Source organism: Anser cygnoides, chromosome 3 (genome assembly GCF_040182565.1).
Source record: "Anser cygnoides isolate HZ-2024a breed goose chromosome 3, Taihu_goose_T2T_genome, whole genome shotgun sequence".
In the NCBI taxonomy this organism is placed as follows: Eukaryota; Metazoa; Chordata; class Aves; order Anseriformes; family Anatidae; genus Anser; species Anser cygnoides.
In genome coordinates, this window is record NC_089875.1 from 105,962,786 (window position 1) to 105,987,501 (window position 24,716).

The 24,716-nt window shown below is 39.9% G+C and overlaps 2 long non-coding RNA genes across 2 annotated transcripts; one reads left to right on the forward strand and one right to left on the reverse strand.

Moving 5' to 3' along the window:
• Positions 1 to 231: 231 nt before the first annotated feature.
• Positions 232 to 9,624, forward strand: LOC136790520 (uncharacterized). The gene is made up of 3 exons (XR_010830592.1): positions 232 to 970; positions 7,401 to 7,453; positions 8,617 to 9,624. It is a non-coding gene; the product is annotated as an uncharacterized lncRNA (long non-coding RNA).
• LOC106030843 (uncharacterized) lies at positions 4,368 to 6,624 on the reverse strand. Its single transcript, XR_001203976.3, has 3 exons — positions 6,538 to 6,624; positions 6,300 to 6,396; positions 4,368 to 4,934 (listed from the first exon to the last, which is right to left on the reverse strand). It is a non-coding gene; the product is annotated as an uncharacterized lncRNA (long non-coding RNA).
• Positions 9,625 to 24,716: the final 15,092 nt, after the last annotated feature.

Consider the following 24,716-nt stretch of genomic DNA (forward strand, 5'->3'; position numbering starts at 1 on the left):
ATTCAAAGAACTATCATCTTTTAGTTGCAGTAATTGTTATGTATGGTAATTATGTTATTATTTGTGTTATACATGGTAATTGTTATTTATGGTAATTTATATGGTATAAAAAGTTATCTGATGCTAAACATGTAACAAAATATAGACTAAGTTCTTTTCCTATACAAAAAAAAAAAAAGTGTAAACAAAATGAGTTCATTGCGGTGTGCAGAAAGGAATGGCTGCGGTCCCACAATTTACTGTTACTGACATCTCAAAGGAAGCAAGTGATGACCTAAGGGTAACATTAATGAAAAGAGTGATGGTTGACTAAAGAGTAATAGCTGACTGTATTGGTGGGAGATGAAATGGAAACAGAAATGAAACAACATTATTTCCAACAGTTCTCTCATATTTCTCATGTCTTTATATTAGACCAGTGCAAGGACAGAAGCATTCCAGACAATACCTGATATATCTTGAGATCTGATTGCTATCCCTAACAGACATTTGGCTTTTGTGGGTTCTTCTAGAGTGGTTGATCTGTTATAGGTACATACAGGAAGATACAAACTTGTCCAATGCTCTTGCAGCCTGACAGACAATCCACCACAAATTTATAAACCCATGTGGTAAGATAAATAAAAAAACATATGATATTAAAAAAAAAAAAAGTGTTTTATTCCAAAACTCTTAGCTTTTTGTAGGAAATGTAAACCCATTTGTATTGGGTTTATGTGGTGAGGGCTTGGTAACAGGGGGGCTGCAGGGGTGGCCTCTGTGAGCACAGCCCAGCAGCTGCCCCACATCAGATCAGAGCCAGCTCCAGACGGCTCCAAAAGGGATCCACTGCTGGCCAGAGCTGAGCCAGGGAGTGACGCTGGGTGGGCCTCTGGGAGAGCAGATTGAAGAAAGGGGAAAAACTGCTGTGCAACTGCAGCTGGGAGAGAGGAGTGAGAAATGTGAGAGAAGCAGCCCTGCAGCCCCCAAGGTCAGTACAGAAGGAGGGCAGGAGGTGCTCCAGGCACGCAGCAGCAGTTCCCCTGCGGCCCGTGGAGAGGCCCCTGGTGGAGCAGGCTGTCCCCCTGCAGCCCACGGGTGCCACATGGAGCAGATCTCCACGCTGCAGCCCGTGAAGGAGCCCCCGGTGGAGCAGGTGGATGTGGCCTGGAGGAGGCTGCGGCCCATGGAGAGCCCCCGCAGGAGCAGGCCCCGGGCCGGAGCTGCAGCCCGTGGAGAGGAGCCCACGCAGGAGCAGGGGGCCTGGGGGGAGCTGCCGCCCGTGGGGGACCCGTGCTGGAGCAGTTTGCTCCTGGGGGATGGACCCCGTGGTACGGAGCCGTGTGGGAGCAGTTCTTGAGGAGCTGCTGCCTGTGGGCAGCCCCCGCAGGTTCAGTTCGGGAAGGACGGCATCCCATGGGAGGGACCCCACGGGGAGCAGGGGCAGGGAGTGACCATGAAGGAGCGGTGGAGACGAAGTGTCAGGGACTGACCACAGCCCTTGTTGCCTGTTCCCCGGTGCTGCTTTTGGGAAGGAGGTAGAGGAGGGTGGGTGGGGGGAAGGTGGTTTTAGTTTGCTTTTGGTTTCTCACCATTCTAGTCTGCTAGTGATAGGCAATAAATTATATCAATCTCCCTGTGCTCTCTGTTTTGTCCATGACGATAACTGGTGAGTGATCTCCCTGTCCTTATCTCAGCCCTTGAGCCCTTTCCATCATCTTTTCTTCTCCCCCTCTTCCTTTGAGGAGGTGGAGTAAGACAATAGTTGTGGAGTTTAGCTTCACAACAGGGTAAAACCACCACAGCTATATAAAGCAAGACAACCTAATGAATGATACCTGATTGTCAGCGCTCAGCACACTCTGAGCAAGGCACTTCCACATACTAATAAGCTCATTAAAATTTTGAGGCCAGTGAAGTTTGCAGCTTTTCCCCATCCTGGCCAGGCTTTTTCCATCTTTTTCTTTCAGTGACAGTTCGGGTAATTAAAATAAGATTTGGGGAATGGGGTGCAGGATAGGGGGGAATTAGGTTACTGTGAAAGTCCTGAGAAAATTTAAGAGGCCTTAGCTGTTCATTAGGCTAAATCTACACAGCCTCCAGTACGCAGGTGAATAAGGGAGTCATACCTTAGGGACAAACACCAAGTCAAGTGTGACACTTCAGCTCACTGGATAGAGAAGAGGCCCCCGGGAATTTACAGCACAGTCCTTGCTAGTAAAGTGACTTCAGTGAAAACCTGTGGAAGCCAGCGTATGGCTATGCCATCTGACTCCATGTTATACTTTAAAGGAAAGTGGTCTGGTAATGCATGAGGTTACAGTGCTACAATGGCCTGCAGCATATGTGCTTCTCTCACAGTAAAAACTGCTGTTTCCTTCATACACCTATATCGGGCTGTGCCTGCCTGATTGACTACAGCAAGTGACTTTGGCAGGGCAACATACAGCCCCAAGGAGGAAGGGCTATAACATATTAATATAAGAATGTGGCTGATTACAATATAAGCCACTGAAAGCGAGCTGACTATAGCACCCGACTGGAAGAATGTGGCTGTCTGCAGGGTCCTGCCGGGAGAATGCATCTATCTATACCTAGAAGTGCATGGCTGACTACAGGCAGCTGTCATGCAATCGGAGTGGCCTGGTAGGGTGGTCACCTATCAAACCACCACGCCTGCTGTCATTGTTGGTGTAAATCCACCTCCCCTCAACCTCCCAGCAGCTAACTAGATTTTGTCTCTGGCAAGGGAGGAGGTGGAGGAAGTGGTCTCACTGTGAGTTTGATTCGAAGTTTCTGAATCTCAGATTTGACAGAAAGATATGTCCTTTGATGAACAAATGCTATTCAGCTCTTGTACTCAAGGGAATGATTCCATTATTAAGAATCTGATTTATTTTTAATAACCCTTCTGCTATAGATATAGGAACACCCTGTGTATTATAATCTAAAAAAATCCCTAAGGGTAATTTGTTTTGGAACCAATATATTGTCTGGGATTTTTGAATAGTGGAGGGTAATCAAATGAAGTGCATTTTCCATATCTGAATTGCTGGAAGAACAACACTGAAGTGTGTTTTTTTGTTTTCTTCTTCCAGTATACACAAGGAACATTTAAATAATAAAGCATTACCAAAAAAAAAAAATAGTTCTAAATAAATTCTTTATAAAGGACAACCAATCCTGCAATCAGACCCATCAGGCCCATTCCGCCTGAAAGCCAAAGAGTCCACCTGCTCTGAGCTGACTGCTATATTTATATATGTACCAGACGGGGATTTGCCATTTACTCTCTGCCCTAAGTTAATGGAGCTCAGCCCTGCGCAGTTTCGGGGAGGATGCTTAGGATAACTCCGCACGGGGCCGCGGCTGCCCTCTCCAGCTGGTGCAGCATGCCTTCCCATGCTGAGCGATGGGCCCTTCCAGGCACCTGTCTTCTCCTTGTCGACAGAGCAGCCTACTGCCTATCAATATTCATCTTCCGTTTCCAGATCTCCTGCCCCACAGGCTTCACATGCAAGCGTCACCTGGCCTCACCTCTCTATTTTCAGTGCCTGTGCATAGGAGCCCTTACACATTTGAACATCCCAAGTGGGAACTTTTGATATCACTCTCTATTTACATGGATCGAGTAGTCTGAGCTTTTTCTTCTTCAGCTGTAGGAGTTATTAGTATGTTTTGTCCCTTCTTTCCCCTTAAAAAGAAAGCTTAAAATGTTATTTGCTTTGGATTCTGAGAAGTACAAACTCTACCACATGGCAGACACATGTGAATCCATATGCTAGCATGTCTGTAAAGCCGAGAGAGATTAAAGCCTGAAGCTTCTATTAAACGCTCTCCTTTTTTTCTCGCATGCAACATTTTTAGATCGAGCTCTAAATGTTCACCGACTCATGAATATTTTTGAGCCAGCTCTGTTCACTGTGATAAATCATGCTGCTTGTGTGTTGGTTTAGTGACAGATAGTTACCTGAAAACTTCTAATGTAAAATGTTTTATAGCCATCTGAGGGGGGAAAAATGTGTGATCTTTGCCTGACTGCTGGAACAGTATGACAAGAGGAAACATACTGTATTCAAGCCCCACAGCATGCCAACTTTCTTTCTTTCTTCTAGAAATGGACAGAACTGAAAGGAAAATGACTGCTGGCATATTGTGAAAGTACTTCCAAGTTTGTACAAGCTCCAGTGATAGATGCAAACACAGACAAAACCCTTCATGGGAAACAAAAAGTTTTGCAAAGAAAGCTGAAAAATATCCTATGAAAGAAACAGAACTATCACGGTTAGGCTTTCCAACAAAAAGAAACAGACGCTCTCTAGGCTTATGTTCCAGAGTCAGTTTTATTGTAGTTGCTACACTAAATATAGATATTAAAGAATGTTATTCACACTGTAAAAGGCATATATCATATTTAAAGCAATGCAAAAAAATCTTTTCTTCCTTTAGAGATCTAAAATCCAAGGACTGCCTTGTCTCCTTTAAAGTTAGCTACCTTGAATTACCTCTCATTGCCATAGGGTGTGAGCACACAAACTGGCAGTTGGGTGATGAGTTACCCTGCATGAACTGCTCTGTAACAGTGGCTTGTATGTACACTTCCACACAGCCATAAATGCAGGACAGTCTTATCCCTAATGTGCATCAAACTCTACCCTTGCATTACAGATCCCATGGGGATGCAGAAAAACATTGTTGTCCATTTAGATGCAGAATGAGAAGGAAACTACCCATAGACAATTAGCACAGAGACACTATTTCTGTTTCTACATCCCATTCCATGATGTCAACTGAGCAGCAGCAACCTTCACCTGAGTCATCATCAGATGACTCAGATCGCGCATCACCACACTGGCCTTGTGCTTAGGCATTTAGTTCTTCCCCGGCCAATCCTTTCATTTTAAAGGAGTCCTAAAAACTGGTGACTTGTTTGTAGAATAGGGGTGCTCCTAGTTCTGGAAAAATAAGAAATTTAATTTATTTGAAATATAAACACAAGAGGTAAAAGAAAAAATTTCCACCTACTGCTGTGTGGAAATGCATTTAGCATAGTACAGGCTTCTATAGTTAGGGTAATAAACCATGTTTCTTCTCTTGATTAAATCACATCATAGTTACACTATCATCATTAATATGACATCACTGCTCTGTGAATATTTCAGGTCTGAGATCCAAGTAAGATCTGGTAAAGATTTAATGCCCAGTGGAACTAAATTCTGCTGTCTATTTAAATGGCCAAAGTCAGCAATTCCAGCCCCCCCCCCCCCCTTTTTTTTTTTCCAAAGAAAACCAAGGGAATAACTCACCAAAATCCTACTGATTTGGACATTATTTCCTTATAGGTTTCTTTGAAAATATTAGCCTGAGGAGCTCAGCCAAGAGTGGAATTCTGCTCAGTAAACCCAGAGAACACCACTAACATCAGTTGCACAGGGTGGGAAGGATGAAGGGTAATTACAGTCCCGGCTGCCAAATTCACCTCGGTTGCAAGTAACCATGATTTGTACCAGAATTAGGAGGTGCGGGAGACACAGACATTCTGAAAATCGAGCCATTTTTATTAAATGGCTAAACATGGACATAAGCATTCATCTGTGTTTGAAAATCATCACCTCGATGAGTGGGGAAGGTCACAGAGTAAATCTGTGTGAGGATGCGGACAACACCAAGATCATCCTTCTCCCCAGTAAACAGACCCTACTTTCCCTTGTATTAAAAATATTGCAGAGTACGTTGGTCTCTACTCAGATTAGTACTTTTGCATTCTTTTAATTAGATAATATTAACAATGAACTACTCCCCATAACTACCATAGTTACACTGATTCAGATTGTTTACATGTATTTGTAGTAAAACTACTGATGTTTATTATAATATTATTATACTATTATACCATTGTTCATTAAATTGTTCTATTGCTATTTTTTATATGAATCAGATAAACTAGAGCATTAAAACAGCCCCTCCATTAGAAAGTGGTTGTTAACCGTATAAGAACAGAGTAGCTCAGTAATCTCCTATCACCTCAGTTTCTCAAGGGAGCTCTGCAAGTACAGAGGAAAGCACAGGTCTCCGCAGCCATAGCACTTCGCTCCTGACTCCCAGCCCTCTGTAATTCCCAGTCCTTTCCATGAAGGCACTCCAGAGGCACTGCTGCTCTGCTCTCAGACCAGAGCAAGCTTCCAGACCAGCCCCACGGCAGCCTCTGCATACACTTGCTGTTCTAATTTGGAGGAAACCCCATCCCGAAGTGCTTAGTATAGGAAATTAGGAGACGCGACCCTTAAAGGCAAAAAATAGAGCTCCATTAAGTCACCTACCATTCTTAGCATCAGAGGCCTGTTAGGGCCATTTTCATATAATGTTTCTAAACACGACAGTCAAAACACAAATGGCAGGTGGAATCAGAGAGATTTCCTAGAGAGAAAAAATAAATCAGATAAACATTTCACAAAGCCTTTGGCTCTGTATCCCATTGACAACACTCAACATTTCTCTCAGGCCATTCTGCACATTTACCAGACAATTTCAATACCAGACAATTTCTCTGTTGCTTACAGGGGCCTGGGGTCAGCTATGAAGCAAGCCTGTTGACTTTACAAAGCAACTGCTGTCTTACAGACAGTCACTCAGAAAACATCAGTCTAGAGCATCTTATTGTTCTCATAGCTGTGGTATCTAACCACCCTTAAGGGCAGGTTATTTGGAAGAAATAGGTAAAGATTAATTAATTAAGGAATAAAGTAAACACACCTGGACTTTCTCTGTGGCAAACACTCTGGTGATTAGTGATCTGAATCTAATCTCTTTCCTTCTGTGAATCATAAATTCAGCAGTGATTTGGATCTCAATACAGATTTCAAACGTAGATAGTTAATAGGCCAAACTAAACCCATGATCTGCAGACATTTGGAATTCAAGCAAGAATAAAACTGGGAACAGTGCTATCTCTTTTTTTAAATTAGCCTCCTCATTCCAATTTTCTCAGCTCGCCAGCTTCAGTCTGCCTCAGAGCCAGTCACCACAGAGAATGACACACTTACCTGTTACTGACAATCTTTGCTTCATGTTCTTGCTGCTCACTCTTACTAGTCCAGGGTTAATACACCGATTAAAAAAAAAAAACAAACAAACAAAAACCTAAATTGTGTTTCCCTGAATCATCTAATTAAATTACCTCCCTACAGTAGCTGAGCAAATTGCTCTTACCTTACAATTCTATATTCCTATTTCACCTTTGCTGACTATTATTGAACCACATTTCCAATCAGTTTCCCAGAAGAAACACTCCACCACTTAGAGTAATGCTCTCTTTCCTTGAAGGAGAGGCAAAGTACCTTGGAGCTCCTCCAGAGTGAGTTTTAAGGACCTGAAATTCAAAGTTCAATAGCATCGTTCCTTATTCTCATGTTTCCATACAGCCAATGGACCCCAAAGGAAACCATCCTACTCTTGGCTGTCTCTCAGCAGTCAGGTGAGTAATTCAGAAAAGTAATTCGACAATTCCAATCTTGGACTGGCTGGGAGAGTTCTTCTCATTATGGCCACCTCTTGGGCTTCTCAAGCCACAGGCATTTATCTAACATCATCATTCAGCTATAACTCATAGCTTTGAAGCTTGAACTAATTCAAGTAAATTCAGAAAGAGAAGTCAGGAAAGGAGGGCAAATATGCCAAAGGTAGATTGTATTATCTTTATGGCCCATTGTGGGCTTGAAACATAAATATAGGCTTATTCTCCTGTAGTAGGCTTTGTGCTGTTCTGTCACTTTTGCTAGCCCCAGAAACTATTGGCATCCTTCAAGTGCCCTAAAATTATTGCTCCCACATAAGTAATACCAGAGAAGAAAAGCCCTTTTCGTCAGCCAGCCTTCAAAACGTACCTTGACTACCTGCAATATCAAGCATGTTATGATAGGAAACATCCACAATCCCACATGCAATCTTCATGAAATCAATATGTCATACGGATAAGTATGGACCTCACAGAATATCAGCCTTACTGCTCCCTGTATCTGGGACTGGGACTGAAAGCAGTCAGCACATCAGTATAAAGATTTTCATACTGACACTGCAAATCTTCCTTGCTTTTTATAGGGAAAAATTGTACAGATTTTTTATGTGTAAAGTTTTCAGGTAGTTATTATCAGACCCCTTCTTGTTGTCTAAATTATGCATCAAAATGAGGAGATAATCCATTGTTTTTTATATTGTCAGATATTGGCTGGTTTTTATGGCAACTAAATGTCTTTTCTTTCCAGATTTACATTGCACCATATTGATTTTAAAATGATAGTGATTTATCAAGGACCATTTTTGTTAGAATTTAAAGAAGGCGAGGCCCAGCAACTGGAAGCCATGAGCAATCTTGGGCCCTCAGATAGGTTTAACGAGGAACAGATTAATAGATATATAAATCTAAGAAGATGGAAATTGCATTCAGTTATTTCAGAAAAAAAAAGGGGGGGGGAGTGTTTGCCATGCTTGTTTGGAAACCAACATCTAGTAAAATCTAGTAAAATCTTCAATAAAATGGAAGGATATATTTTTCAGTTTGCATCTTCCTCTATTATGAATTTCTCAGGAAACTACCAGAAAGAGCACCAGTATAAAATTTACCTTTTTTTTTTTTTTCAGCAGGGATGAATTTAGAGTGACATCTTCCAGGACAAGAAAAGTGCAGAGGGAGCTTCTGCAAAGTTACTGCAATTGTGCATGCCTCCAGTAGCTTGTATGGGTGAAATCTTAAATATATCTGGAGAGTAATTATTCAGAACAATTTTCTTTCTATGAATGGAGTGTGCAGGTGTGCGACATCCTGTTCTGATGTGACTAGCCAAGTACAAATGCCTCTTGTGAAATTCACCCTCCACTGTAGTGACTGTAAATCTGACTACCTGAAAAAAAAGGCAGTCATGCTTCTGAAACTCAAGCAAACAATGCCAGTGGAGTACTTCATAACGTATTTTCCCCCCTCCGCATCAGGACAAAGGCTTTCATGAAGTACAAAGAAGAGGTGTGTGCGAGAGCTAAGTTGTCTCTATTGTTTTATAACAAGGCCTCTCTTTTTTGTACTTCAGCCCTGTGTCCATTAAATGCAATTTAGTGGGATCATCAGAGCTTGAAAGGGCAGATCAAACAGCACTAAGAATCCCAGCTGTGCAGGCCCCAGTTTGGAGTGAACATTAACCTCAGCATTCAGTAATAATTTATTCTACTCTAGATAGGAAGAGGCTTTTATTTGTTCCTGCATGTTGGTCCCATTGTTTGTTTGTGTTGCTTTTTTTCTTCCTGAAACAGTCACAAAAGTATATAATATGTAATAAATTAGAGATTTTTTTACATATACATGTGCATACGTTTATATACATGGCATAGATATTTATATATATCTCTCACAAATAATTTCAGATGTGCCCAGAGCTGGAGTGACATCTCAGAAACCCTTCCAGAGCAGAAGACTATTTCCAGTCTCATCATTTTACACTGCCTGTGCCGAAAGGAAAGAAACCTTGGCAAACACAATGACTCCACAGGTTTGTATTCACATCTTTTTGGTATTGGGACCTGATGGCTGAGGCAGAGAATTGTGTGAAAGGCACTTATCTTAGGCAGAAGATGGTGATCATTGATTGTACATTAAAGGTAAACCATGAAACAGGGTGTGTTTTTTTCTGTTTTAGTCTACTGTTAGCTAAATCTCTCAAACAGTGCTTTCCAGTCCCTGGTAATGACAGATATGCATGGGGTGATTTGCATCCCAGTCAGATAGGCTGCACCTCAGCTGATATTACAGTATGCATGATATATCTCTCCATTTCACAGTATATTTCTTCCTGACATTTTTTAGACTACGAGATACAGAGTGGTACAAACCTTGAAAGATGGTCAAGAACTGAAACCTGCAACTGTCCTTAAGTTAAAAGAAAGCAATGGTAAGGGGTTAGTGTCCATGATGCTAATTACATACATTTTTAAATTATGTACTAGAGAGGCAATTCGTGTTTTAACTACAAGTGACATGGCCAGCAGTTAAACAGTAGCATTCCTATTACCGTATCCAGCACTGGGGACATCCAGAGAAAGGTCAACTCCAAAAGACGAGTCATAAAGGAATTGCAATTAATGGCCAATGTACAGAAATAACCTTTTTTACCCTCTTTCTCTTCCTGTTCTTTGCTTCTGTACCAGACTGTGCTACATAAAACATTTTGCTTGCTTTGATTTTTAAGCACTGAGGTTTATTTTGGATCAGTGAGGTGAGAAACCTTTGAAAGGCTCATGAGACTCCATAAGCCTGTGAGTCCAGTGTTTGCACCTGTCAGGATCATGGTTTCCTTCAGCAGATTGATAATGTGGAAATATAGCAGACACATTTCTGCATTTATTTCCTTCTCTGTCTTAACAAGAAAAAAGTAGTATTGTGTATGTAATGTAATCAAAGATTTCACTTGTCAGATTAAGTGGATTGTGTTTTTTTCAGAAGTGAAAAAAAAGGCTGCAGCAAACTTGGTCTGCATTGCACAATCCCCCAGACACACAGACACTGGTGACCTTGGCTTGGAGAATGCTGGAAGGATTAAAAGACTATACAAAGAAATAAAAATTTAAAAAACACTAAAAAATTGGGGTTACTCTGATAAAGGAAAACAATGGTTGACTGTGTGTTTGTTTAAATCTTCACAGTCACATTAAGGGCTTGATAACTTTTTAGGTAAACATTTAGATTCTACTGAGGAAGAGTACTACAAAGAGGCAAAATGCAAAATATTCAGTCAAGGAGCAAAAAGAATTCTTGCAATATCCATTTCCCTTAGACACATGTAAGTTAGTGAAAGATACATTCCATAAAATCAAAGACAGGTTTCTTCTGCTAAAATATTACAACATTGCTTCTTTTCTCCATTCTTTCCCTTTAGAAATAGATCCAGTATTTAAATCCCTCCTACATGTAACCATCTACAAAATAGAAAGAGAACAGATCCTGGGATCTGGACATTTGCAGACAACACAGATCACACCTACAGAAAGATAGAAAACAGACTTTAGTCTGGAAGTCAGCACTTTCAGAAGCTCCTAAGCTCCTTAGCAGTCTAAGTCCCACAGATAAACCCCACTTTGAAAAATGAACAAATAAGAATTCAAGTTTCACCAAAAAAGGGAGAATTAGATTACTGTGTCACTTCCAGAAACCAGGTATATTTGAATAAATTGCTTGAAGTTTGCCGTTTTTCAGAAACCATTCCTGCAGTCACAGTCCCTATCACACTGGGTGCTTACATGAGCCTTCAGATACCTCCATGCTTTTTACAGGACAGACCTATGGCCCTGAAGTATCTAAATCTGGCTGACTGACTGTATCAGAGTCCCACTGAACTTAGTGCTGCTGTATGAAAGGGCCGTTTGGCTTCCAATACATCAGAAATGCTCAAAAGCTGTTCCAGTTAATGCTTAGCTGTAAGACACTGTGAACCAATATCACAACCAACGGTTGAATGAGTGTGCCTGAGACGCTACCTTGCCTTCCCCATTCCCGTCTCTCTTCATGCACCCTTTTGAGGTTATCTCAGCAACACTATGGAAGAGAAATGTAGGTACCCCACAGCAGTTCATCATCTCAGAATTACATTTATGCTGAGCCAGATCCGCCAGCTTTCACGTTAGTTTATGCTGACAGTGCAAAGAAAAGCAGCTGCACAGTAATGGAGACTCCTGCCCTACATTTCTATTTCTATCTAGCCCAAAGGAATCATAAGAGTATGACCACATCAATCATAAACAATCCAAATAAATTTTGATGCATGCTATGATGTAAGATGAATGTTGCATTAGAGAAGGTTGTGCCTATTTGTTAAAATAGAAACCATGAATGAAATTACTTTGTGCTTTGTGAATATTCAATAGTTATGTTGTGCTGCTAAAACATTCAAAGAAAGCACATCTGCATTAAAACATTTACAAGCACATGTGTGCTAATGTTGATGAAGGTAACATTCTCACTACCATCTTGGCATCTCTTGTCTTCATGAAAATTTCAGTCACCCAAATCAGGGGTTCGAAACAATGGTACGTGCCCTACTTAATCATTCTTAAACCAATCCAGCCAACATATAAAGCGTGAGTTAAAAAAAGATCACAAAAGCTGAGATTGCATAGAATGTTAAACAATGGAAACTAACAAGGAAATTACCAAATATCCAATATAATACATGGGAAATTCATAGATAAAACATGAAGAAATATTCCCTGGGCCTAACTGATGCTTCCCCAACTCATAACAATGACGCAGAGGACACAAGGATCTAAGCAAATCATCTTCACTTTTTGTGAAGTCAGAAATACATTTTTTTCCAAAATGGCCAGCAGAGATGAATAGCAGGATGGAGATGATGTAGATGTTCACGTTAAATCATGTCACAGAGATCTGTACCCAACACAGTGGAGATGTAATGCCGAGGATGGCTGTCCCCTGCTCCACATGGCACGGTAAGTGCTACCAGGTGGGGATGTGGGCCAGGAAGCAGAAGAGAGCCCAGCACAGTTTGCAGTAGACAATTGGCAATCAGGGGTAAACAGAAAAATGATAGAAGCTCCCCCAGCTTCTCGTCCCCTACTAAACCCATGACTGTATGAATCACAGAGAAGTGAAACTATTTGTCCCAGTAGTCCAATTACAAAGCTCAGAAACTCCAGTCTTCCCAGCTCCCAGCCCAATATGTTCTCCATTAAATCATAGTTCTTCCAAGCACTCTTTGAAGTTAAGACCACACTTAGAGCCTAGCTTACAGCTTGTTATCTATTGACAGGTCAGTCACCCAGGTCCAGCACCATCTTTTCATCCCATCCAGCTTTCCATCCGGAAAAAAAAAAAAAAAATCTTTCTTCAGAAATTGTATTCCTCTGTACCTCATGCCTTCGAATACATCATCTCCAACAACTGTGATAGGAAAGTTCAGTGTGAAGGCTGCAGAACTTAGCAATAGGCTTGTGTGAAGTGCAAGCCACACGTTCATTGCTGGCCTGTGTTTCATCACTGATTTATGCAGAGATGTACGTAAACTACACTTACTACTGAGGAACTTCTCCAATTGTAATTGGAATCAGCAAGATGCCTTGAAGGATTGGGTATGGGCAAGTCTTCTGAGAAGGTGTTTTTGCTAAAGAAAAAAATTAACATGGCAAACTGGCATCCAAGTAAAATATGAACCATGTAGCATTTTATTTCCGAAGTCACACATTTCATGCTGCCTACCAGCTTTTAAAGGTCAAACATGTAAACTTAAGAAGTGTGTGTGAGTGTATACTAGTTGCAAAGCTCTTTTTTTGTCAGTTCTATGAAGCAATAACCCATGAAATATAGTTGATATCTCATGGGTACAGTTCTCCATGCCTGCAAACATTTAAAATTGCACTTGTGGTACATAAAAGATTTATAATGATCTCACCCACAAATATAAATTTTATCCCACATAGGAGAAAAAGACCTAGAAGCAGAAGCAGTGAACAGCTGAATATGAGCACAGTGTCATAAATTCATAACACTTACAGCTTTTTAACAACCAGTCATAAATGTGACTGATTTCAATTTAATTTATGAGAGTTTGCGATAGAACCAGGATTACCTTCTCAAAACTGAGCTTTCAAACACACTGGGTACAATTATGGCCTTACTAGCATGTCAGCTAAGGCAAATGGGGTGGGGATGACCATCTGGAAGGTCCCCCAGCCACACTGCATGTGCAGGTTCAGACAAGTGGAGCTGAAAGGTCTCCACCAAATTGTAGCAGAGATCCTACTACTGCTCCAAGTCAAGCAGCACATTCCTTCACTACACAAGGCACCACTAAAGGGCACGTTAACAGGGGCTGGGCAGCTTGCCATCACCAAAACTAGCATTACTCATATGGGTACAGCTGGGCAATGGATGACCAAGACACAACATGGTAGAGCCATGACTACTTCTTGTGCAGGTTAGAATCAGATTCACCTCACCTCCATCACTCCTTCATCCATCCTATAAAATGACACAACTTAGACCTGGTAGTAGTTTACACATATTTAGAAAGTTTTGTCTGGACTGGAATTTTTAGTGGCAGTTATTTGAAAGGAAAGGGTAGTTGGGAAGGGACCAGAAGATAGGAAACAGCACCAACCAAGAGAACAGGGGTTGAAAGAAGTGAGACATGCTTGTTCAAACATGCTCTCTCAGCCATCACTGGAAGAGTTGAAAGTGCCGTAAAAGAAAAACCTCTGCTTTCCATAATGCAATGTTGCCTTTCTCCCACTATTGTATTGTTTCAGTCCAGTATCTCTTAAAAATAAAAAATCTGATTTTCAGCTACATGTATCTCATAAAAACTCCAAGACAAACCCTGAGATCTGGGAAGTCAACAGAACTGTTTATTTTCTTGGACATAGAGATCAAAATTTATCTTGGGTCTGGCAAGAGGAAAATTTTTGAAATACCCTGAGGAATCAGAGTTTGCCTCAGAGCTCTCTCTTTCTACACCTGTCAGAAGTTTGATTTTTTTTTTTCCCTCTCTACTGTACATACTGGCAGCTTGGAAACCTAGCAAACAAACAACTTGTGTGTTTTTCCTGTAGCTTCATCAGGAAGAATCAGGAGGAAGAAAACATATTTTACTACCTAGGCTTTTTGCTTCCATTTTTGTCTTACGCTGCACTTGTTCTTACATGTGGAAGATAACAAACATTCCCTTGTGTTGCCTATGTGTATGCATTTGAAGGCAAAATATTATGTCACAGTGTGAAGTAGTAATATTGTGCCTATTAAAACATCAAAACTAACTCAATATAGAAAAAGACATGGTGAGGTCAAGCTGCAGATGTATCCCCAAAGGTACTGAGGAGGACATTTTAGTCCCAATTATTTTTAAATGTGTGTTGATAATGAAAATGTAAGGAGAGAAAACCTCTAATAACTGACAGGTTTATGGTATTTATTAGTTACTGATTCGTATCTTAGTCAAACTAATTGCAAACCATCAGAGTGCGACAGGGTGGTCAACATGAAATGTAACGGTGATCTGAGTCTCTTGCATAAAATTGTAGATATAGCTGTAGTCAGTCCTGGGTCAAAAAATATTACAGAATTCACACAGTACTTATAGTAACTTTCAAAGCACTGTAGAAAGATGTAGAGATAATTGTTGCATGTTCTGTAATAAATAATAAGGAAGTGACTGCAGATACCACCAAGTGGTGTCAAAATAGGGGTCTGAAGAGATGTCCTCTCTTTTGTAGACATACATGGGAGAAAAAAAAAAAAGCCACAAATTCAGCTTGTAGGACAGCAATGAGGAGATTGCAGAGCCTTTGTACTCAGAATAAAGTGGTTAATATAGAGTTTATAGAGTTCTTCAGCCTCTGAGGGGAGGCTTTCTCCTTACGACACTGAAATCAGTGCAGTACCCAAGCTATCTGGATACATCCTGGACTACTATGGTGGTGCAAAGCTGCAGCAGCCAGAAGCTCCAGTCATGGCCTCAGACACCATTGATCTGATTTGTTTCCAAAAGCCCAATTGCCTTTTCTTAAGTCAGTTGGCACAATAAGAGACATACCTTTCTACCTTTCTTTGTACACTCAAGTCAGAGTATATTCTCCAAACTGTCATGGTTAGAGCAACTAGCAGTGTTGTTTCATGCTCAGAGAACAAGAAAATCTCTGTCAGTGAGGGAAGCAAGAGAATCAATATGTATTCAACAGTTTCATTAAGAAGCAAGGTTTTGAAGACTACAGAATGGTGTGGGGGGTTTTGCTTGAAAAAGAAATAATATTTATGACCAAAATGTCGCCTTTCCAAGAAAGGCACTGAAGAAATCCCACTGAAAAAATCTCACCTGCTGCCTTCAGAAGAAAACCTGCTCTGGAATGATAGTCCCTTTATCTGGCCAAGGTATGCACATGGATTTGGAAGATCTGATTTTCTGCAAGTCTTTTACAATTACTTTTTTTGCCTCCAGTTAAGATGAAAAGAAGCATCTGAAGCAAGAAGAAATACAATTCTGTGATTCTGTGATAGTTGTTTGTGTGATCAGCACGTCAGTGGTCTCTGTCATGATTTGAGTGGGGCATTTTTCCAACTGCAGAGCTGCAATTCTTCCATTTTCCATTCCATCAGAAAACTATCAGAGAATCGGCCTTTGTCAAAAGCATGGATATAATGTTTTTGCATGCCTGTGTTTAGTCTTCCACTCACAACACCTTGGACGTTAAATTTAGTATTACCTCTCATAAAATACAGTGATCTGCAGGATAGAGCAGAGGACAGGTATTTCTGTCTTGATAGATGGAGACACGCAACTCATATTTGCACTGGTGCTTCAACTGTTAACTAAAAATGAGTATGAATTCCTCAGAGGCTGAGAAGAGAGAAGAAGGAATAAGCTTTTCTTCTTAAATCAGCGGTCTGGAGAAATGACTGTATTACAGGAAACAGAATAAGAGGCTTCTACACTTTTAATTCTTCATGACAAAATATCATTAGTGATATTTGCAGGGTCTTTTCCAAATATAGCAGCCACAGTCTTACAGTTCTGATGTAGGTTCGTTTCCACTGATACTGGTGGGCAATATGATCATATCCAGGAAGCTGATATCAGAATAGCTTCAAATCCCACAGGTTCTAGAGAATCTAACTTTAAAAAAGCTGGGAAGGCAACGTTACTTACTGCTGTCATGTCCTGAGCATGCAGTTCATGCAGGGGGAAAGAGTGGCCACAGCTGTCAAACTGGACACTGACTGTAGACAGGCTGAAGAGTATCCCTTATATCTGCAGACAAGATTTATTCAAGAAGTTTTGCATGTGCCAGTGTAAAAATAACAGATCCCAGAAAGGCTCTGAAACTGTAAATATTAGGGTTATCAGAGCTAAACAGTTAGCAACTGAGTCACACCAAGAGAGCAGTTACTCATGTGCACAGTATAATTTCAGTAGCAGATCCTAAATCTACACTGCAGCAGCTATAGCGACTAAAACATTCTAATTTTTCAGAATATTATACAATTGTCATCACAATTTATCAACCCAGATAAAAAGAAAGATTCATCTTAGCACTCTGAGTACAGGTAATGGAACAGCTATGGAGCTGCAAAAGGCCAGTGTACTTTTGCAATACTGTAGTAGGTGTAACCATTTGCTTCTTTTTCTTCTTCTTGGATACATAATACTACTGTTTGTGTGATGCAAAGTTTAAGCTAAACAAGCCACCCTTTTGGCATCAAAAGTAGAAAACAGTGATTTGTTGACACCTTAGGTACAATACTTCCCAGATATGAACTGAGAGAAGTATTTAATATCCATTTAATTGTTTCACAGGTCTGCACATTTCAGCTGGGAAATCAGTAAAAATAAATAAATAAATAAATAAATAAATAAATAAATAAATAAATAAATAAATAAAGTCGCCTGGTCCAGAATGTTTTGTTAGTTTCTCAATAATCCTCAAATTTTGTCAGGCATTGGGCATTTGCAGTAGAATTTACCAAAGGGAAATCAAATTAAGTAAGTAAGTAGGTGATTAATTCTTACCATTTGCTGGACTATTCCAGAATCTAAATACATTTTACATGCATATTTGTTGTAGAATCCTTGTATGTAGATGTACCTCTTCGCTAAGCACACCACATCTGACAGTGATTGATTACCCATAAATTGACCTTGTTTGATCATCTTGAGCTTTCTTTAGCCTTTTTGTATCTGGAGACAAGTTGGGTGGTTACACAATGGTATGCCAGAATACCTTTCTACCATGAGATGTTAGGCACCAGATAACTGGAAGCACTGAAGGCTCCAGGCCAGCAGATCCTCATCGACCTAAAACATGAGCCAACAGCTCGGGAGTAGTAAAAAGTGGTGGTGGACTGAAATTTGTGGAATGTTGGTTCTGTTCCTGGCTCTGGTTTACTTTACCTTCAACAAAACAGTAAAAAGAAGCAAAGATGTTCCACCCTCTGCAAAGTACGAGGAGATCTATGAGCCAGAAAGAAGTAACAAGAGCCAGACATAATTATTATTTCAGCACAATAGCTGCATAGCCTCTGGATCACATTGAGTCTCACAGTCTTTCATGTATCACTCGAATAGCTATCAAATTCAGAAAGCAGCTATCCCTTAGAGGAATTGCTTCAATCACCACATAATTCCTGGACACTATAGGGGTTTCAAAAAAATAGAAAGTACAGGATAGGTAACCAGCTGCCTCACAGTCTGACCGAAGAGCATGGACACACATGACACTGAAGTGACACTGAGTTGTATGTACACAACACTGCTCTTTACCAGGCTATCATTTTTCTGCTTCTGCATATTTTTGTCATTCTGCAGAAACTTCAGTCCTTCCCCCCTTCCTCCCCCAGCTTTTGCATCATGAAGAGGTTTCAGAACCACCAGGAGAATGCAGTCAGCGCAAGAATAAACCACAGCTGAAGAGGTAAGAGCTTTCATTTTTATTGTGTATTCATACAATCACAAACAGCAAAGAAAGCATATTAGACCTAAGAATTTCCTGTTTCACAAATGCTTTTCTTCATTTTCACACACACAATACGCATCCAGCTAAGATTTCCTTATCTACCCCATCTGCTAAGATTTCCTACCTACCCTACCTCCTATCTGCTGTGAGGAATAGCATCACAGTCTTACTGGTCTGCATATGAATGGGTATACCCACTAGCATTAGTCAGACCTTGGCTAATGTAGACCAGGAGATAGTAAAAATCCATGCAATACACCAATGATTTAATGAAACATATTCATATAGAAGTGCTACTTCTTTTTATTTTACCAGCTCCACTCACTTTAATATGCAATCCTCCATGTCCATGTCATTAAATCCACCAACTTTCTAGACCATAGCTTCTACAGACATCTTCCACTCAGCTAATGAATATCTCCCAGACAACATTCATTTTATTGGCATCCATAAAAGTCCTAGCTTATTTGCTTTGCAAAAGTTAGATTTTTACTGGCTGTGTATGCTTCATTTAGTTAATTAAGAAGTACTCAGCAACAGCCTTGGCTTATCCTGATATCGTTAGAACTTACTGTATCCATTTGCAGTGCTTCAACATTTTATTTTAGCATGTTTTTTTACTGTACATTTTCACATAACTTAAAACAATGAAGAAAACCAATGACTAGTAATCAGTTGCTATTATTTGTTACCATTCTAGTCATGCCTTAAGATTGATACTAGACTGCACATCTGGTGCATCTACTGAAATCATCAAAACACAAAGTCTATGCTTCCCAGAAGCTCATGATACAGACAAGAAACAAACAAAAGTGGAAGCAAAAATGGAATAACTAATGACACAATGACTGATTAGGTGACATACCCACATTTGGAGTCCATGGAAAAGCCACAAATGTCAGAAGAGGTAATATTTTTCTTTTCTTTTTTCCTTTTTCCTTTTTCTTTTTTCCTTTTTCTTTTTACTTTTTTTTTCTTTTTTCTTTTTTCTTTTCTCTTTTTTCTTTTTTCTTTTTTCTTTTTTCTTTTTTCTTTTTTCTTTTTTCTTTTTTCTTTTTTCTTTTTTCTTTTTTCTTTTTTCTTTTTTCTTTTTTCTTTTTTCTTCTTTTTTCTTTTTTCTTTTTTCTTTTTTCTTTTTTCTAGTTTCTTTATACATAGATATCAAATGCAGTCATATTTGCTTTAAATTGTTTAAATACAGGTCATAGTTTTATAACTTAAAACCAGTGAGCAGGTTTGAGGCAGTAAAAATAATTTGTTTGATGGTCTTTTTCTTCCATATTGGGTATTTCAGTCCTCTGAGTATTCACATATTGATGGTCAGTCAAGCCTCATAACAAAGTTCAGCCTAACTGAGCCTTGGGAGATAGTTTCATAGAAGTTGTTCAGTAATCAAGAGAAAGATAATTGAACTAAATAGTCATTCTTGACAGTCATTCATGATTATTATGTGATGTCATTACGGAATCAGGCCTCTATGAAGTTTATTATTCTTTCATGTGCAATGCCAGGCACACTGCTGGCAGTACTGTGACTTGTTTCATCACCCAGGGACCAGTGGCATAAACTGAAGGCAAGGCACATGTTTGTAGCAGGCACGCTTGCCACCAAACCTAGTATGAAACACAGCAGAGTCCCATGCAGGATGAGGGTTGATCTACCTCTTCATGAGGTATTTCTGCAGGACACAGGTGAACAGAAAAATATTTGTGATTGGAAATTGTTTCCTGAGAGTATGGAAGAAACTACTTTGTGGACATCTCTGTATGTTTTCAGCAGATTTTCCATTTTATAACTCACATAAAAGAACTGGGGAGCCGTTTTGTATCCCTATCCACTTTATATTAGTACATTTACCTGTTAGGCAGGTGGCTGCTTTGCAGATACTTGTTGAACAGGGGTAATATATGCTGTCTAAAATTCTTTATGTTTCACAATGCACAGGTGGTTCATTTTGTGGGCATGGATTTTGTGCAAGGTCTGTGTGGTAGAAGCATAGGACATGGGGCACATTCAAAAAACTCACAGTTCATGGTCTGCTGTGCCATCCTACAGCACCATCCTTCCCTCTCCATTTTAGCCCAGTGATTTTTGTAATGTAGAAAGAATCCACAAATTTCACCCCACTCCATTGATCTTTTTCTTACTATTACCTCCTTATAGAAAGAAAATGCTTTTATTCACTGCAGTCAAGAATCTCCATGCCTTACTTTGTCCTTGACTTGCTTTTGGAAAGAAGGAACGAAAACCAGAAATGGCTTTTCTTGCCTGTTTTACATTACTCTGAGTTTGAATATTTTGTTGAAATACTGCACTGAACAGGAAGCCTCTCCCTGTTCCCTGAGGGTATTGCTAATGCATTGATATAGATTCTAAAGAAAGATTTGTGTTCCACATGGACCACAACTTCAAAAATAGTAGCAGCTCTGCAGTACAAAAGGTGCATTGCTCTGAGGGAATGTTCTGCAGTCAATCTGATGACTTCTGTGACCTTTTCCAATGAGATGAGGAAGATCATAAGACCTAAGCATTGCCCCCTCAGTCCCCAGACTCAGAGCTGTCGATGTCTTGGTGAAAGCTGTAGCTGTACATACTTCCCTTGCAGCAATTGCTGTCTGACACAAAAGATGGCTTTGAAGACAGAGCCAGGCTAGCCACACAGTGCCAAATCAGCACAAGTTTTAGACCGATAGCTCTGTTCTGACAATAGCACACTAACAAAATATTTTCTGAATTTATCGTTAGAAACATTAGGTCTAAAAATAGAGATTCCAATGTGCAGTGGCCCATAATTTTAAAGGGTAACATAAAAATCCAAGCAATCAATGACTGCACATTGGTAGTGAAAGCTGTTTGGTGTCTCGGGTTGAGGAAGAACAGCTAAGACATCTGGGTTGTTTTCTAAGCTCTGCCATAGATTTCTTGTATCTCCTGGGGCTAGGCACTTAAACTGTAGGAAAGTGTTCCTGCACTGTGCTTTGGAACCCCGGTCTTTCGGTCACCCATAATGGGGATGAGGCTGGGATACACTAGGGCTCTCTTCTAGAGCCCTTTGGGGGTTTCATCCACCTGTAGAGCTTGGAATGAAATCAAGCAAATCAGCCAGGACCTGGAAAATGTGTTTTAGTTTCCCTGGTACTGATCTCTTTATGAATAAAAGGATAGATGGGAGGAAAAACGGGGAAAGTTCCAGTTCCAGTGAGTCGTAAAGTATCCAAAGTCCTCAGGTCAAAAAAATGTAAAAGTGGAAAGAATTATTGTTTGCATATACATGAGGTGCTGTTGTGCCTTTTGTGAGTTATGCCAAAGGAAGACTGCATTAGCTGAAATAGGTCAGGAACCAATGACAAACAGCAGCTTTCATGCTTTGGGGAGCTGAAAAATATAATAAGCAATAAGAATACTCCCTCAGAAATTCCCCATCATTCATTTGCTTGCTTGAACTGTGCCCCCAAAATCTGTACAGAGGTCTAGGGAACATGTCTTACATTGTGACATTTCCAAACTTTAACTGACAGAGAGCAGAAATGTCACTGGAGAAAGGAGCATCAACAGAGCAAAGAGGAATATGGGCAATTAGGCCTTCACCCTGAAACATTTCCCCAGGCAAGCGGGCTCTGCAAAGTCATAAATGCTGCTGGAGCAGGGTCTAAGACCCCAGTGCAGAAAGCATTTAAACACATGCTTTTGATTTGAACAAGACGTGACCAGATACTTCAAGTTAAGTGCAGTTTGATGAACTGAGGCTTGATGAATGGTTGCAGGATCAGACCTTTACACCATTCAACTCAAAGCTGCCTTTAAAAACTCTTCACTTCTATGTTTATAATGCTGCCTTCTAGAAACATCACCATTCAATATAAACCTTGCTTATTTTCCTTTACAGTGGCATTAAATCATGAAATTAAATTAATTAGTTGCTAATTTTCACTCTGTAAGAATGTGTTGACACAAGGAGTATAATAAACAGTGGTTGGGTCAGATAAATAGTGAAGCATTTACCTGACCCTGAGCCATTATTATAATTAGCTCGCTTTCACACATTATAGTCTGTTCATCAATCCACTGCTCACCATGCTCCAAAAGGACATCCACACAACAGTTCCAGTTCACAGTCCCAGACAGACTGGAGAGAAGTGGTTTCTCTCCTATAACAGCCTAGCAGAATGCAACATTAAGTCTTTCTAAGCCTTTAAGCACTATGGGAATGGCTGTTATTTCAAGCTACCCTTGCTCTGCAGCTTTTTTAAGACATGATTTTACAGGAAAGTTGGTCATTTCAGTGTTCTATCAGAGCACACAGCAAGATTCAGCACCACAGTAGCAACAATAGCAGCAAATATCCAGGACTTTTCCAGAACTGCACCCAGAATGCAATCCTACATGCCAAGTGTGTATTGTGCTTATTGCCCCTTGTCATAAATTTCCTCTTATTTGAATATCTGGCAGTATTTCAGATGGGGAGAAAAAGTTTTAATTTAAAGAAGATTATCAGCTGTTCTGAGTTTTTGAGTCAAATGCCAGATCTTTCCAGCTTTCATGATATAATACAAACAGGTTATTTTTATAATATGAAGAATTTTGGATTGTTTTTTTCATTCTTTTTTTTTTTTTAAACAAAGGAACGTATGATGTCATGGACAAACAAATATTGTGTTAGTTTGTTTCTAATAACGGACACATTTTAAAGTTAGGATAACAGGAAAAAAAACAAGATAAAAGGAAAAAAAGATGAAGTTAGTGTTGAATGAATTAATAGCAGGCAGGTGGCTGGGTGGGTGTCATGGCAGATAAACACTGAGATGAAGCCAAGGTAATTATAATTATAATCTGGCTAGTAATGCTTTCAGCTGAGGGTGTATAAAAACCTCTGTAAGTTAATACTGAGGTGTTCGGATCAATCTCCTTCTTGCCTGCTCCCCCAAAACAGAATCTCATATGTTCAAACTCACTTTTAATCTTTTGTTTTGTTTTTTACATTTTTATTATTATATTTTAAGAGGATTATTCTCTTGTAACTAGAGTTCAAGCAACTTTCCACTCTCGTGCAATCCTGGAAAACATGAGTATGCGATCAGCCGAGTCTCTCCTGGCCTCCATGTTTTGCTGGACAGAATTCACCTCTTTCTATCATTGTCTTTCACAGGCTCTTTCTTTCCCTACTGTGCTATTCACAGGGGTATAAAATGCTCAGGCAAACAGAAGTCAATGGCAGATGTGTCGGCAGCACTTCTTTCTGTAATTTTACTAAATGGATGTAGCCCATAAAAGCAGCCTTAATTAATGGAAACATTTTAAAGGCACTTATAATAAGCAGGGAAAACAACAGTTGCCAAAAGCAAACTTTGTTAGCAAAGTATGTTTAAAAGTTACTTTCCTGAAGGTGACAAAAGATTTTATGTACCCCATAATTAAAAAAGGTATTTCTTTATTCAAATATCCTGAAAATCTTGGAGGACTCAAGTTTGGGACATGTTTTGTCTTGCTCCTGTGCAACAGAGGGGCAATGCTTTCACTGGATCTCGAGGGTCTTTTATTATTTAGAAGTCTAAACCTGAAAGGTGCTGAGTGCTCTCAGCTCTCATTGACTTCAATGTCACCCAGCCCTTCAGCCACCTTCAATGGGAGCTGGGGGAATGCCACATCCTGAAGCAGATGTTTCCCCCATAGAGCATCTCCTTCAGTGTATCCCATCTCCAGGGCCTCGACTTGGATTCAGCAGAGCTCTTAGGTATGTGCTAGGATTTAGCTAGGTGTCTAGAAATTAGTATATATTTACATACTCTACCTTCCTGAAAGGAACATGTCCTTCTATTTAAATATTAAGTCATTGTTTTGAAAAAAAATATAAATAAAATTAAAATAAAATAAAATAAAATAAAATAAAATATCCTGGGTTAATCTATTCTCAGCAGGTAAATAACCTGGACCAAGCCCCTTGTCATTTTCTAGAGCCACCACAATTTCTTTTGGCATGTACACACTTTGCATTGTTTTATTATGGCAGAGATGCTGGTGGAGAAACTGGGTAAACCCTAGTTTTTTTTTCATCAAAGTAAATGGCTTCCTTTAGGAAAATGTCCCCTCACACACCATCTGACACCGGCTTTCCAATCAAATATAATAAGTAAAAGCAAACTGTCCCTACCATCTGTAACAAAGTCCCTTTAATTCTTCAAACACTTCTGTGTAAAATGCAGCTATTAGGGATAGCCATACATTTTGTTACATTTGTACAT